Below are 17,456 nucleotides of genomic sequence, written 5' to 3'. Positions count from 1 at the left end.
TATGCATAATATGAGAAGTGGCATGATAAGATGTATGGTGCTACGAGAGGGTCTAACAGAGGGGTCTGACCTTGTCAGGGAGGTCAGGGAAGCCTTGCTAAAGGACATGATGACAAATAATTACCCAGACGAAGCGAGGCTGAAGGAGCGTTCCAGTCACAGGGTCTGGCAGGTGCAACGGTCTCATGGAAGAATGAGGGCCAGTACGCCTTTGCACAGGAGGCATGGTGTGAGATGAGGCTGGAAAGACCCCTGTAGGCCATGAGTGGTGGTCCTTTAGTCTTAAAAGCAAGTAAAAGCATCCCAGTGTGTAACAAGATTAGGGATTTAATCATTACACTCAAACATGCACACAAAACATGGTGTCATCATGTTACGTGTGTGTCTATATACAATGTGTGTATATATACATATACATATATATATATATTTATTTATTTTTATTTATTTATTTTTTTTGCGGTACGCAGGCCTCTCAGTGCCGTGGCCTCTCCCGTTGCAGAGCACAGGCTCCGGACGTGCAGGCTCAGCGGCCATGGCTCACGGGCCCAGCCACTCCACGGCACGTGGGATCTTCCCGGACCAGGGCACGAACCCGTGTCCCCTGCGTCGGCAGGCGGACTTTCAACCACTGCGCCACCAGGGAAGTCCTACTGTCTTTTTTTTTATTATTATTATAAACATCTTAGTTGGAGTGCAGTGGTATCTCATTGTGGTTTTGATTTGCATTTCCCCGATAGCTAATGATGTTGAGCATATTTTCATGGGTTTATTGGCCATTTGTGTATCTTCTCTGAAGAAATACCACGCCTGACTTTTGAATATCCTACTAGATTTTCATAAAGGTAAAATATTGTTTATAATTATCTGAGCCTAGAATTTAACTCCAGGTCACATACAATCATGAAATATTTTTGCATGGTTTTAATATATGGTGAATTCAAGGAATGCAACTACAATGTAAATTGAGTATCGATTATACCATGTTATATTCAGAAGCTTAGCAAGATCTGTTCATTATTTCAGAGCACATGATCAGTGGCAGTGCCCTCATGGCATTTGAATTGCTGGTGTAACATGCCTTTCTGTATCAGTCTGCGCTTGTTGCTGTGACATGCAAATAAGTATTCAAGGGAATTTGAGACTCCTTTTAATAGATTTAGAAACATAGGCATCTCAATGCATGTTAACAATAAGGGTTGTTTGTAAATATTCTATGTTATTTCTAACTTATGTATTTTAATGTTGTGTAACACAGTGTTATCTATGCTGTGAAAATTACATATTAAAATTATGTAATTCATAATGTTCTGTTGTTTTTCGATCTTACTTCATGTTCCCAGAAGCCTGTCAAACAACCCTCTTGGTAGTCTCTTCTAATACGGTATTATTTCCAGTCTACCTTCTTCCTCTTCGCCTAAGGATGTAGTATCCAAGGTCTTTTTAAATACCAAAGATTGAGTGCACTGGGATTTTAAGACAGGAGACATGTTTTGTGTGTGTGTGTGTGTGTGTGTGTGTGTGTGTGATATTTCATCACTATCTGATGTCATAATAAAGGGAATTATTCTACATTGTACTAACAAATAAGACCAAACTCGCGTGTACAAACATCCTATAGTACTTCCTCATTTTCTCCATTTCCACTGTCTGTAATTTGTCTTGGCTGTTAACTACACTTCAGTCATGGTTATTTCCCTCTTTCTCTTATCATATACAAATAAGTCTGATCCATAATACGTATCCTAATTCTAGTTTATACTTTCATTTCCACTTGTACTTCTGCTCTTTCATTTTCCTGTATTTCTTGTACAGAGGAATTTCTTACTTGTGTCAAATTCAAACTTTTTCATTGTAACAAGACTCAAGCATCTGATCCCTACACGATATCTTCTAGTCTAGACATGCCCAGGCATTTACACATTGAAAGATTTATTATTTTATAGTAAATTACTTCCCCTTTGTTTCCCCTTTATATTAGGTATAGGTTATTATATTGATTTTTTTGGAATTCTATGTGGATAAATTTATATTACCTATGACTTTCATTTCAGGATAATGAAGGAGGAATTACACAATATTCGTTATGGAAATGGGATACTGGATCTGAGAGGGTTGAGACCCACTGCTCTACATCATATCCTCCTCCACCCAGGGCAGCAAGCCTCACGGCCTGGCTATCATCCGAGGCCTGGCTAGCTTCTCTACACTACGGCAGGCTCTATGCTCTCAAGTGAGTAGGCTTGGTTCTTGATACGCTAAAAGAATTTAGATGATCATCTCTAGCCCAAGCCTGGTTTCAAGATTAAAGAAGTCAGGTAATTTCCCTCTCATCCCCAGAGCAGTAAACCTCAAGCCTCATCCTCAAACGCAGAAGATGATAAAACTCATGATTTAAAGGACAAATTAAAATGTGCTATTTTAGGGCTTCCCCGGTGGCGCAGTGGTTGAGAGTCCGCCTGCCGATGCAGGGGACACGGGTTCGTGCCCCGGTCCGGGAAGATCCCACATGCCGCGGAGCGGCTGGGCCCGTGAGCCGTGGCCGCTGAGCCTGCGCGTCCGGAGCCTGTGCTCCGCAACGGGAGAGGCCACAGCAGTGAGAGGCCCGCATACCGCAAAAAAAAAAAAAAAAAAAGTGCTATTTTAATTATTGTTAACTATAAATATTTAAAGCAAGATAGGAGGTAACATAATGATGTTTGGGTTCTATAAACTCCAGATGCTGTGCAGATAATTGACTGTGAGAAGCTCATCTATTGACTCAAGAGAAACACAACAGCTTTTCTGGTTTTCTATGAAATCTAGTGCAAATGTGGCCAGTGTTCCCCCATGCTCTCCCATGGGCCGGGTATCATTAAATTAATCCTTTATCACTTAAGGTCTTCTGGGACCTTACAGGACCACAGCATAATAGTGTAATGTACAAAGATGTCAAACATATAGTTGGGGAGTGGCTTAATATCTTCAGAATCTAATTCCTTTATATCTTAACTTTATGTATTGATTGTCTCCAAGTAGCGTGGTTGCTCAGCTGTGGTCTTGGTCCCTGCAGCTTTTAGCTAATAAAGGCAGGTCTTAGAATAGGAGTCCAGGTGCTGCTTCATGAACTGGAAAACATGGAGGCTTAATGCATTCTTGCTTTCTCTCTCTGAAGTCTCCCATTTTATTTTAATTTTAATCTATGATTTCATGAAGTTGAGTTAGATCCAATATCAAGACATCTCATATTATCATGGGGCATTATAGCAACGAGAGTCACATTGGTCCATGTGAATTGTTTAATGAACCTTGTATCATTGATCCAGCCACCAATATAGCTATGACATTCCAGACTGGAGAGAAGGAAAGAGTCATCAACTGTCTTAAATTATTTGGCAGAGGAGGTGAGTATAAATTGTGCAGGATGGAATACGTAAGTCAAGATCGCCAAAAGAAAGAGTATAATGTATTAGGGATCCACCATGCTCCAGTAGGACCTCATCTTTATCGTTACTCGGCAAAACTCTATTTCTAAGTAAGGTCACATTCTCATATATAGAACAGACTTGTGGTTGTCAAGGGGGAGGGGGTTGGGGGAGGGATGGAGTGGGAAGCTGGGGTTAACAGATGTAAGCTATTTTATATAGAATGGATAAACAACAAGGTCCTACTGTATAGATATCCTATGATAAACCATAATGGAAAAGAATATAAAAACTGTATATATATGTATAACTGAATCACTTTGCTGTACAGCAGAAATTAACGCAACATTGTAAATCAACTATACTTCAGTTCTTTAAAAAACTCAAAAAATAAATAAATAAATAGTCACATTCTGAGGTACTAGGGGTTAGGACTTCAACATATAATTCTGGAGTGGGAGGGGGGACGCAATTCAACCCATAACGTTTACCTTTTTTCTTAAAGCAATAATGCTTTGCCTGTGAAATTACGGCTGTGGGAAAGGAAGTAAAATAGTGGTACTGATGAGTGGTACGACTTCTAGCTTCAATTTCTAAGTCCTCCTGCTTATTTTTCTTCTTGATTTTGAGGGAGAAAAATACCAGAAATCTTGGACAACTGTAAGTGCCCTTAAGTCATCTTGAGGGCTTTTCATGCGAAATAATATAATAGCAATAGAGATACAACTACTTGTCATAGAAGAACATGCAAAATTACCAGCCAAACTTTACAGTGACAAGAAATTGTTACTTTTAGATTTGAGCATATAAACACTGCTGATATACACCTCAGCTTCCTGCTGCCATTTTCCTCAAGATAAAGAATCTTCAAAGCAAAACCCAACCTAAGCAAAATTACGAAGTAAAGGAGACTTGCCTTTTGGCCATTCCCTTCTCTTCCTCCCCTGTTTCCTCCCTTTCAGGCACTTCACTGTGTCGTATTTGCCTTTCCTGGCCAGGATTGTCTAGGGTCCCGTAGACATTCTGCCATCTTTGCTGTTTGGCCCGTCCTGCCACGACCATTCAGGATTTGTTATGATGAATTTACCTGCAGAAATCTGCCAGTTCTGAATTTCCTCAGGATCAGACTCTTATTTTTATTTTTATCAAAATATATATCTTCTTTTTAAAATTTGTTTATTTATTTTATTTTATTTTGGCTGCATTGGGTCTTTGTTGCTGTGCGCAGGCTTTTCTCTAGTTGCGGCGAGCAGGGGCTACTCTTCGTTGTGGTGCGTGGGCTTCTCATTGTAGTGGTTTCTCTTGTTGCAGAGCATGGGCTCTAGGTGCGCGGGCTTCAGTAGCTGTGGCATGCAGGCTCAGTAGTTGTGGCTCACGGGCTCTAGAACGCAGGCTCAGTAGTTGTGGCGCATGGGCTTAGTTGCTCCAAGGCATGTGGGATCTTCCTAGACCAGGGCTTGAACCCATGTCCCCTGCATTGGCAGGCAGATTCTTAACCACTGCACCACCAGAGAAGCCCCAGGATCAGGCTCTTTAAAATGCCATCTCTGATCACAATTTGCAAAACTAATGAATTTGATCCACGATAATGTGGTCATGGGAGACAGATGAAGAATCTTTCCATCCCTTGTAGGTAAATCTATATTGAAAAAGAAAAACACCTTTGAAACAATGGCAGATGCCTCTGTTGTATAATTCAGCATAGTGGCTTCTATCAGGATTCTCAGGCAGGGAGAGCTACATAATTTGCATGATCCAGTGCAAACTGAAAATGCAGGGCCCCAGAACCAGTCCCAGCTCACAGGGGACAGGCAAGTTCCAAAGGATTATAACTTCCACACCAGTACATGCTCAGCACCTGGATTAGGGATGTTCAAGAGGGCCCTCCGAGTCACCTGCCAAATGTACAGGGTGCTGCCGCCCCAGGACACTACAGGTCACGCTCCAGACTCTGACCCTCCTTGCGCCTGCACCTAGGCCACCACCAGGGGCAGAAGTGGGCAACAGAATGCAGGTTTCCCCACTCTGCTGCCACCACCTGGTTGCTAGGTCACGTAGAGGGTGACAGTGGTCATGGGGTGCGAGTGGGGAGGAGGAAAAGCATGCCCAAGGCACCAGGGGGCAGGAAGCAGGCAGCCAAGAACCTCCGCCAGGTCAGAGGGGGGCAGGTGTGTGAGCCAAGGCTCCGAGTTCCCAGAGAATGGTTCATTGTCCCAGCAGACTTCACTTAGAAACCACAAATTCAAAGATAAAATTATTAAAGAGTTTCAAGACAGTAGCCACAGAGCATTAAACCCTAAATGCAGTGGCTCCATAGACAAGGGAGCAGTATTTTCATGCAAGTAGATCTTTGTAGTGGTCCTTAATCACATGGCATTACAAGGACATCAAGACATAGTGCAAACAGCGTAGGATTTGGAATGAAAAGATACAGATTTGTGTCCTGAGTTGCTGGTTTACTAACCAAAGGAGATTATTATTATTGAACTTTTCAAAACCATGCTTTTATCACGTATGATGGTATTGTAAAATGGTGTCCTACAAGGGTTAAATTCAATAAGGTTTGTGTGACAGAGACGATCAGCTAGCCACCAAAATCCATCTTTGGGTACACAGCTAGATGACATTTCCTTGTCTTTCTTACAGATAGCTGGAGCCATCTGACTAAGTTCTCTCCAACAGAATGTGAGCAGAAGTGATATACGCCACTCCCAGCCAGGTCCTGAAAATCTCCCACAGCTGTTTCTCTACACCCTTCCCATCCTGTAGGCTGGTTGTAAACGATGGTGAGGTCCTAGAAGCAGGAATTCTTAACCTGGGGTCTGTGGAGCCCCAAAGGATCCATGGATAGAACTCAGGGAATCTATGATTTAGATGAGGAATACCTTTAAATCTTTATTTCCACTAACCTCTATTTGAAATGCTGCATTTCCTTTCACTGTTAATGTAGGCAACAAAGCACAGTACTATGAGCTGTAACTGACCCTTTCACCAATAAAAGTCACCAATACTACAGTTGTTGGAGAAATCTGAAATACAATGTATGCTCGTCACTACTTTGATAGTATAGTCATCCTTAGACCCACTGCTAGATCTTCTTATTTAATGCATTAATTAAAAGCACATATACTACTCCATCACAAATTAGCTCTTTTAATACTTTAATAATGATAGTTCAACATATAAATTTCATTATGTAATCTTAAATATTTTATTTTATGCATTTGTAACATTATTCCAAGAAAGAAGTTTGCAGGCTCAACCAGACTGTCTAAGTGGCCCATGACACAAAAAATTTAGGACCCTGGTAGGATTATGCTAAGGAGGAAAAAAAAAACTCTAAACTTGAAAGGCTATTTACTATGTGATCCCATCTATAAGACATTCTGGAAAACGCAAATTTATAAGGATAGAAATCAGTGGGGAAGGGAAGGAGATTGACTACAAAGGGGCACAAGGGTACTTCTGGATTGATGGACATGTTCTAGATCTCAAATGTGACAGTGGTTATGCAACTGTATGTATTCATCAAAACCCACTGAACTGTACACCTAAGAAGGGAGAAATTCACTATATGTAAATTATACCTAAATAAACCTGACTTAAGAAAAAAAAACAAACCCTGCTAGAGGACAGCAGAGCCACAGAGGAAAGGAGCCTTCATGAAGACATTGGAGGAGAGTCACCCACTGGCCCGTACAACTGCCCAGGGCTGTCCTGTGAGAGAGAAAGAAACTTCTATTGTGTTGAGTCCAGGCTTGGGCCTATTTGTTACCACAGTTTAGACCACCCTGACACATTTAGTATAAGTATTTGCTACACTGTAACACATAATACAAATGTTGGAATGAGAATATTTGAGTGCAAGTCCCCACGATGTTACTTCGGAGGTTTTGCAAAATTTGGACAATCACTTGACTTCTCTGAACTTTAATTTCTTCATCATGGAATGGATAGATTGATTATACCCCCTTGCATTATGTTGTGAAGATGAGAAACAATACAGACCTTAGCCTAGAGCACCCAATAAATGAAGAACTGTTAAGTAGTCACCTATTCTGATTGTGTTTGGAGCACTACCCAATGCATTTGTAGTCCCAGCCCTACAAAATCTAGCATTACACCTTCCTTTGCAAAGCTATTTCTTGCAATGTAGGCCCCCCTTTTTAGCAAATGACTTTCAGATCTCATAATTAGATGGGATGTTCAAGACCATGTAACCCATTCCTTTTGCTTCCTTCCGCTTAGGGGAACAAAACTAAAGTAACAGTATAGCTTTAGGCTCTGAGACACAGAATTGGCAACTAAGACCCAGAGATGAAAGAAAAGGTCCAGAAAGACCCCACATTCTGAGTCAAAGCCACAGCTATTGAGGAGGAGGCAGCATCCCATGGGGCTTGTGGAGAGCTGCCGTTCTGGAAGAACTGAGGGAAGAACTGGAAGAGAGGAGATCATGATTTGGGAGACTACAGCTTCATTGAAATGAGGCTATTCTCTTCCTTTACCGCCTGCAAACCAAAGAAAGGTGATAATAAAAGTAGAGGATTCCCAAACTCTCATCCCCAACTACAGTGGGGGCTACAGATGAGTATCTTATCTAAGAGTGGATCAAGGACCAGAATGGCCAAGTGCCTGATGCCACGTCAGAGAATGATGATAGATCTGAGAGAAGGTTTGTCTGGGAGAGGCAACCTGAATTTCCACTCTTTGGAGAAACAAGGATTCTTGAGTGCCTGTGGGTCAAGACGACACTGATGAAGGGGTCTATATGTCTGAGCCACCTCACTTTTACTGAACTGAACAATCACGCAACAGTTATGGGACTCCAAGTGATGGGGATCCCAAGTGAAGTGGCAGGGGCTGTGGCCATGGTGGCTGGAATCCAAGCCAGACCCCCCAAAACTAGGGACCGTGCAAAGAGGAGGCCCCTATCAGCACCCTTCAAAGAATCAACAAACATACCACAGAGAGAATAGCATTTGGTTGCTACCACAAAATGCAAATGTACGAGTGCCAGTCACAATCGGCAGAGTAGTAGCTGCTACTTCATTATAGGCCATTCTATAAGGAGACCCCTGCCTCTGCCTTTCCTACTTGCTCCCCACCCCAGCACCATAGGGGAAGCAGTGAGAAGGTAGGAGTGAAGGCAGGTGCCTCAGAGAGTGTCCACCATGTGCTCTCAGCCTGCTCCAGTCGGCCGGCCTACAAACCACTGCTCCAGCTTCTACCACCACCAACAACCACTACTATTCCCCTTACCACCACTCTGCCCACCACCATCACGACCAGTAGCAAGCAGCTAGAGCCAAAAGTCTTACCTGTATGGGCAGGGGTATGGCTAGAGATTTGGGCCAAGTATGAGTTTTATATACATATATATTTTTTACGTTTGAATGTATATGAGTTTAATATTTTTAAATGGATAGTACTGCCCTTAAAACACGATCGATGAACTAGCCTAATAACTCTGTGTCTTTGAAGTTGTGGAATTGCACTGAAATGCCTCAAAGGAGCCCATTACCCAGAGGCAGAGCATAACTTGAGAAGGTAAAATCATTTCATGATTATGCCCACAATGAATTGAAACTTTCGATAAAATGAATAATAAATTGACATTTTTTGAGCACCAAGTACATCCCAAGCACTGTTTATTAAACATGATCTTTTTCACACCCAAGAGAACTTCCTTGCTGAAATAGCTCCCAAGCCAAGGTAAGCTGACGTATTCTTCCCAACTCCAATGACAAAAGTATTGGTTTGCAATAGACTGTGTTTAAATACATTTTAACAAGTACACTTACTGATCTGGAAATCATTAGTGTGTCATGAATTAAGAGCATGAGGTAGAAACAAAAGGTATCAGGGATCTCAGAGCTTTGCCAGGCAACTGCCCACGAGGGCATTCATTTATCAGTCAATACATGCCCACATAACAGAAAATACGGAATGTGAAAATTGTTTCTTGCCACTAATGTATTTAATCTGTGGGTGATCAGTATCCCTTTGCAGAAAGTGAGGCCATCAGTTCTGAGGCAGATGTTGGCACAAAAAACAAAGCCACAACCAATATTAACACCATTGAATAAGCCAGATATTATGAAGCCAGGCTAGTAATTCTCAGAAAACAAGACAGGATTATGTAAATCTGTGAGCATTTAAAATGTACATTCTCATCTCATTAATAATTTCCTTACATTGTTTACATGTTGAAATGATTTTAAATATATCGGGTTAAATGAAATATATTATCAAAATGGAAAAAATTTAAAAATAAAATGTACATTCTCATGTTAAACAGTGGTTTGAGAATTATTTTCTTTGACATGATTGATGCCACTACTTCCCTCTGGGTTTCAGTGGTGGTGATGGTGGTAGAGTTTTTGATTTCTTTTGTTTTTGCCTACCCAAGGTTCACCATGAAATGACTCACCAAAACAAAAACTGAAAACCCAAAATTAAAGATCAATTCATCACAATTCTTCATCAAACCCAGTAGGACAAAAAGGTCCAAATTGCATGCTTAGCCATTGTTATGAGCTGAATTGTTTCCCTTCAAAATTCCTGTGTTATTCCTGGCACCCCAGAATGTGACTGTATTTGGAGATAGGGTCTTTAAAGGGATAATTAAGTTAAAATGAGGTCATGAGGGTGGGCCCTAATCCAATACGACTGGTTTCCTTACAAGAAGAGGAAATTTGGACACGAACACACACAGAGGAAAATACCACGTGAAGATACAGGGAGAAGACAGCCACCTACAAGAGAAAGAGAAGGGCCTCAGAAGAAACCAACCTGCTGACACCCTGATGCCTCCAGAACTATGAGAAAATTAATTTCTGTTGTTTCAGCCACCAGTCTGTGGTACTTTGTTACGGCAGCCCTGAGACTAATGCAGCCATCATTATTTTTCAACTATGTATTTTACTTAAAATCATAGCACTGTGCCTAAAGCATCAATTAAGTGCCACAGTACCAATTATCCAGGCCAACCCTATCATTCTATGTATAGTAATAATAACTAGCAGTATTGGGTGCCTACAGTGTGGGACACTGGGACGGATATCTATATTCTGATATTTACATCAACCCTGCTCAGTGTATGCATTGCTATTGTCCCCATTTTTACAGATTCCCAGAGCCAGTGACTATCAGAAACCCGGGTTCAAACCCAGGTCTGCTTGACACCAAAGTCCTAAACTCTTGGACATTACACCAGAATGAGTTTACCAATTTGCCTACTGTTAATCAATTTGCCTGCTGTTCTGACTCACAGCAGAACTAGAGCTGGAATGGAGGTCACCTGACTCCCAAACCAGTATCCTGCCTCGATGACTGCAAGACATTTTGAAACACAAAATTTTACAGAGTTCTCGCATCAGTGCAGGGTGGCCTGGCAAAGGGCTGAGACCCACTGGACCTCTTGTTCCTGTCTCATACTCTGCAGATGCTCTACACAGCATCAGAAGATTGGAAAATGGGTGAGGCTTCTGGACTAGGAACGTCTGTGAGGGTGGCTGGATGCTGATCGTGGGTAAGAGAAGAGGGAGAGCCATGCTGATGAGATTTAGGGGGGTTGGGTTTATTTATTTTTTTAAGAAAGGCAGACTGCCACTTGCAGAGCCCTCGTTAGGATGTATCTGGAGTCCTGGTAGGTTGACTGCCCTATGTTGTCCTACAAATGGACCATGAGAGCTTGCTTGGAGGTCCTAGCAGGAGAGCACAGCTACTGCCTGCACTTGAAGGAAGAAAGATCCACCTCTATCAGGGAAGGTTGCCCTCCTCCACCAGCATGCAGTTTCAGGAGGGACACACGTGATGGAGCGGGCAGGGAGGAAGAGGACAGTTGCTTAGCCAGCCAGATCAGCCCAATCAACCCTGGCAATCAAAGGGGTGACAGATGTTGCCGCCAGATCGCCCTCACATGCAAGATTTAGAGTTTGAAGAGGAAAACTAAAATAGTTGGGGTTTAGAACGTGAGAAACAGAAATTTTCACCATACATAACAGATTTATAGGCTTTTATAGGCAATCTGCATGTAAATAGGAAATTCTAGAATTTTGGAGGTTTTCTTTTGATGAAATTGCTTTTCCTCTCTCATGCCTGTAGAGAGCTACGTTGAACTCCTGTAGTTTATACTCAAGCTTGTTTCTGACGTACTCATTCTGACATACTCAAAATCAGACTACAAAATTTCATGTTAAAAGTCCTAAATAAAACCTAGAGCTCATCACTGCAGTGTGAAATATCCCAAATGGAAGATGCTAAATTGTAAGGATGAAACTCTTTCTGCAGTGTTAAGGGAAAACTGCCTTTTCTAAACTGTCTTCATGTAAGTAGCCTCTGTATCAGTGGTTCTCAAAGTGTGGTTCCCCAGGCCAGAGGCACTAGCATCACCTGGGGTGGGGACTTGTTAGAAATGCAGTCTCAAGCCCCAACCCAGATGTACTGAATCAGAAACTCAGAAATCTGTGTTTATAAGCCTGCCCAGGTGATTCTGATGAGCACGTATGTTTTGCAACCACTGGTCTATAATAAATTTTTTTTATTGGAGTATAGTTCCTTTACAATATTGTGTTAGTTTATAATGTACAGCTATACATACACATATATCCCCTCTTTTTTGGATTTCCTTCACCACAGAACACTGAGTAGAGTTCCCTGTGCTATGCAGTAGGTTCTCATTAGTTATCTATTTTATACATAGTATCAGTAGTATATATATATGTCAATCCCAATCTCCCAATCTTCCCACCCACACCCCCTTTCCCGCTTGGTATCTATACGTTTGTTCTCTACATCTGTGTCTCTATTTCTGCTTTGTAAATAAGATTGTCTATACCAATTTTTTCAGATTCCACATATATGCATTAATATACGATATTTGTTTTTCTCTTTCTGACTTACTTCACTCTGTATGGCAGTCTCTAGGTCCATCCATGTCTCTATAAATGACCCAAAAAACATGGAACGCTTCACGAATTTGCATGTCATCCTTGCACAAGGCCCATGCTAATCTTCTCTGTATCGTTCCAATTTTAGTATATGTGCTGCCAAAGCGAGCACTAATAAATATTTTTTAAACTTTGAAAAAGTCTTAAATACTGAACTCTAAAATCTTTAATCAGTAAAATGATTTAAAAAGGAGAGTTGTCAGAATGACCCAAGTAATTACTAAATCATGTTCTGTCAAAGACTCAACACCACCTATTGAAGCGATACCTGGCCTCTTAGGTACATTTCAATACCTAGAGTCCGTGAGCATTGAGAGAGAACAATCTCCTCATTGAATAATTGCATAATTACAAATAATTGGTACTTCAGTTTTTCACAAAGTTTTGATTTCCCATTCTCTTAAAATTAAGATTGTCATTCCTATGAAAATATCCTCCTGAACTATAACCTATTCCATCTAGCATTCTCAAATCTAAATAAGGAATATACCAAAATGTTAAAAGTGGTTCTCTCTGGGCAGAGGAATTATGGATGAATTTTATTCTGGTCTTTATACTGTTGTATTAATTTTTTTTTTTAAAAAAATTAAGGTAAAGTTAGATAAGCATATGAGGTTCTAGTAAACCTGAGAGAAATCCATTATTATAATGTTTGCAGCCAGATCCACCATTTATAGGTAAAGAAAGATTTTTATAAATTGACATAGAAGGTATTTTCAATAAACAAGATTGAACAGAGACATTTTTCCTATCACTTTTCTCTTTTCCTTCTAACATATGACAGATGGACTGACTATATTACATGGCAATTAGGAATTATTCTCGTGAAAAAGTCAAAATAGATTTATCTTAATTGTAACAAGAGTTTTTTTTAATGTTGAAATGTTTTCTACTCTAAGTAAAGAGTATGCTTTGGAATCTACAGAGAAAATCTTTTTATAATACAGAGAGTCACTGTACATAACCCCTTGTCATGCTTAATGGTCCTCAGTTCCATGGGCTGTTACTCTCTTTGGTTGATTGGCAGTTATACTGTAATGAAAAGAGATTCATATTTTAGCTACTCACTCTTTATTGCAGCAACTGAGATTGGAGTTTTTTATTTTCCTCGCTTTGATTCTTTAAGATGTGTTTTCCTCAACATAGATCTATTTTTTTCATTTTTAAATGTTTTTCATTTAAATTTCCTTTAGGTACTTCCTGTGAATTTTATGGGCCTCCTTTCTTATTATTGCTATAGCTGTCATTTCTGAAATCAATGAAGCATAGCCTTTTATAGGGCTGACATGTACCAATCTAGTGAGCTAGAAGAAAATCTAGCAGTTTATTTCTCTACAATTTTCTACCAAAATAATGACTCTGTATATAATGTTGCTAAACGAATTTTTTGAAATCCTAAGTACGGTCTTTCTTCTTTAGGTACATTTTTGTCACTTCCCATATACCGTGCTATTATCTTCGCACTGTGGTTTAGTAGAGGAAGCACAGAGTTAGAATCAAAAGCCCTGGATTAAGTTCAGTTTCCGCCACTTACTAATTCTATCAATCACTTAACTTCTTTGTATTCCACATTTTTCAGCTATAAAATGGAAGTGATATTAACTACATCACAAGGATTTAAAAATAAATAATAGTAAGACCATAAAATTTTAGAGTAATTATGGTTATTGTTTTCTGTCCTGACTGAAGTGCCCCAGGTAGCATGAAGTAACTAAAGAAGGGAATGGAAAGAGTGTAATTCAAAAGAAATAAAATTTGCCTTCAGAATTAAGCGTAGAACTTTTCTTGATCACATCCTCTCTGCCACATACAGACCCTTCACTCACACACTCTGTGGTTTTTATCAGCTCACAGTGTTTTCCAGGTGGTTTGGTTGGGAAGGTTCTTAACCAGGCCTGGGAGGAGTTTCTATACTGAGTTTCTAGAGTGTGGTTGGAGGCTGGTGGTTAAAAAAAAAAATCCTAGAAGGAAACAAAATCTAAACACTCCCTTAGCACTTCAACTATCTGTTCAACCTGTAAATTCTCCCTCCAAAAATCACTGGTACATCCTTTCCTCAAGCCACTTTGTGGATAAGATAGGGTTTCTGAAATGGGGTAAAAAGAGATGGATGGCTATGCAGGTGTACATTTAGGTATATATAGGGTCACTTAGTTTCCTGGGAATAAATGAAGTATTGAAAAGTAAGGAACAGATGGATCTTGTGAAATGGATGAAAGACACAGTCCCAGAGAAACCTCTGGACTTGAGAAGTCAGACAGGACCATGTGTGCAGAAAGGTCTGACTCTTAGGGTAACCAGAGAAGGAGGACAAAAGTAACAGCTCTAGGCCGCTAACATGGGAATCTGAAATGGGTCTGACAATGACAGGGTGGCCCTGGTAAGAATAGATACAGGACGGATTTCTATGTAGTGGTTAGTCTCTCCTATTTCACTGTGTTCTTTCCTCTGCTAATTAAAACCTTTGTCCACCAGAGGATACTTCAGTTACCTTCTATTCTCTGTGTTAAAAATCTGTTTGATGTTTTCTCAGAATTAAGAAATTGTTTTGTACTAACTGCAATTAATAACAATGGAAAAGAGCATTCCAGCAAAAGTACAGATGGATTCTGTTTGCCTAAGAGAAGAGTAAGAAAACTCTATCACATTAAAGACTCAACTCAGTCACTGCAAACATGGTCCCTCAATTTACCCACCTATGTGCAGAAGATAATAATACTCATTTTATAAGGATGTTATGATAGTGAATGGGACTAATGCTTACACAGCACTGAAAATACTGAAGTCTAATTAATTTTATGCATTTTTCCATGATATTTGTGTATGTGTGTGTGTTTTATGAAAAACACCTTGTAAAGAAAAATGAGAATGTCCAGTTGGTTGGACCAAAAGACAGAGATTAAACTACTTCTTTTTTTTTAAGTTATAAGGAAGCATTACTATCATCTATTCTAAGAACTGCGAAGGGTTTTATGTTATTCAGAGACTAATGGAGCTACTCTATTTATTCTTTTATTAGGCCCCACCAATAGCAATAGAGAAAAATTAATTCCTTGACTCAGGAAAAATTTATTGAGCACCCATTAGGCATTATAATGGGCTCTGGAGATTTGATTTTTTTAAAAGAAATGATTCCTATCCTTGATAGAGAGAAGTCTATAAAGAAATTCTCATCTCAAACAATGAAAAAAATGTACTCATGCATTTCAAAGTTTATTCTGTGGCCTATGCAATAGAGATATAGTTTGCTCATAGAGAAGAATAATTCTGTCCCTCTACCACTATTAGTTTAAAAAACATCACACTTCTAGATCTAAACATTCCTAAAGATAAAACGTTTCAAACTAAAAAAAAAAATTAATGTGATTTTCTAAAAAAAAAAAAAAGAATGTATGTGAAGTACACCAAGAGAGATGATTTAATAGATTATAAGTATTAATGTTGAATTAAATTTCAACTTTAATGCTATTGAAATAAAACCAAAGAATCCTCAGACAACAAATTTTGCCACTGACACTGTCATTCATGAAAATGAGCCATTAAAAAGTTGTAGTTTGATAGGCATTGCATTGAATCTGTAGATTGCTTTGGGTAGTATAGTCATTTACACAATGTTGATTCTTCCAATCCAAGAACATGGTATATCTCTCCGTCTGTTTGTATCATCTTTAATTTCTTTCATCAGTGTCTTATAGTTTTCTGAATACAGGTCTTTTGTCTCCTTAGGTAGGTTTATTCCTAGGTATTTTATTCTTTTTGTTGCAATGGTAAATGGGAGTGTTTCCTTAATTTCTCTTTCAGATTTTTCATCATTAGTGTATAGGAATGCAAGAGATTTCTGGGCATTAATTTTGTATCCTGCTACTTTACTAAATTCATTGATTAGCTCTAGTAGTTTTCTGGTAGCATCTTTAGGATTCTCTATGTTTAGTATCATGTCATCTACAGTGACAGTTTTACTTCTTCTTTTCCGATTTGGATTCCTTTTATCTATTTCTTCTCTGATTGCTGTGGCTAAAACTTCCAAAACTATGTTGAATAATAGTGGTGAGAGTGGACAACCTTGTCTTGTTCCTGATCTTAGTGGAAATGTTTTCAGTTTTTCACCATTGAGAATGATGTTGGCTGTGGGTTTGTCATATACGGCCTTTATTATGTTGAGGTAAGTTCCCTCTATGCCTATTTTCTGGAGAGTTTTTACATAAATCGGTGTTGAATTTTGTCAAAAGCTTTTCCTGCATCTATTGAGATGATCACATGGTTTTTATACTTCAATTTGTTAACATGGTGTATCACACTGACTGATTTGCGTATACTGAAGAATCCTTGCATTCCTGGGATAATCTCCACTTGATCCCCATGGTGTATGATCCTTTTAATGTGCTGTTGGATTCTGTTTGCTAGTATTTTGTTGAGGATTTTTGCATCTATGTTCATCAGAGATATTGTTCTGTAGTTTGGCATTTTTCACATAACTGGAACAAAAAATTTCACAATTGGTATGGAAACACAAAAGACTCTAAATAGCCAAAGCAACCTTGAGAAAGAAAAACAGAGCTGCAGGAATCAGGCTCCCTGACTTCAGACTATACTACAAAGCTACAGTAACCAAGACAGTATGGGACTGGCACAAAAACAGAAATATAGATCAATGGAACAGGATAGAAAGCCCAGAGATACATCCATGCACATACGGTCACCTTATCTTTGATAAAGAAGGCAAGAATATACAACGGAGAAAAGACAGCCTCTTCAATAAGTGGTACTGGGAAAACTGGACAGCTACATGTAAAAGAATGAAATTAGAACACTTCCTAACACCATACACAAAAATAAACTCAAAATGGATTAAAGACCTAAATGTAAGGCCAGACACTATAAAACTCTTAGAGGAAAACATAGGCAAAACATTCTGTGACATAAATCACAGCAAGATCCTTTTTGGCCCACCTCCTAGAGAAATGGAAATAAAAACAAAAATAGAGAAATGGGACCTAATGAAACTTAAAAGCGTTTGCACAGCAAAGGAAACCATAAACAAGATGAAAAGACAACCCTCAGAATGGGAGAATATATTTGTAAATGAAGCAAATGACAAAGG

General features: G+C 39.4%; 1 non-coding gene across 1 annotated transcript; it reads right to left on the bottom strand.

The window, feature by feature from the left end:
- Positions 1-12,360: 12,360 nt before the first annotated feature.
- On the bottom strand, positions 12,361-12,467 carry LOC132525006 (U6 spliceosomal RNA). The gene has a single exon (XR_009542141.1). It is a non-coding gene; the product is annotated as a U6 spliceosomal RNA (small nuclear RNA).
- Between the last annotated feature and the right edge of the window lie 4,989 nt (positions 12,468-17,456).

The sequence above is a fragment of the Lagenorhynchus albirostris genome, chromosome 8 (assembly GCF_949774975.1).
Source record: "Lagenorhynchus albirostris chromosome 8, mLagAlb1.1, whole genome shotgun sequence".
Classification (NCBI taxonomy): Eukaryota; Metazoa; Chordata; class Mammalia; order Artiodactyla; family Delphinidae; genus Lagenorhynchus; species Lagenorhynchus albirostris.
This window is presented reverse-complemented; position numbering and strand designations above follow the sequence as displayed.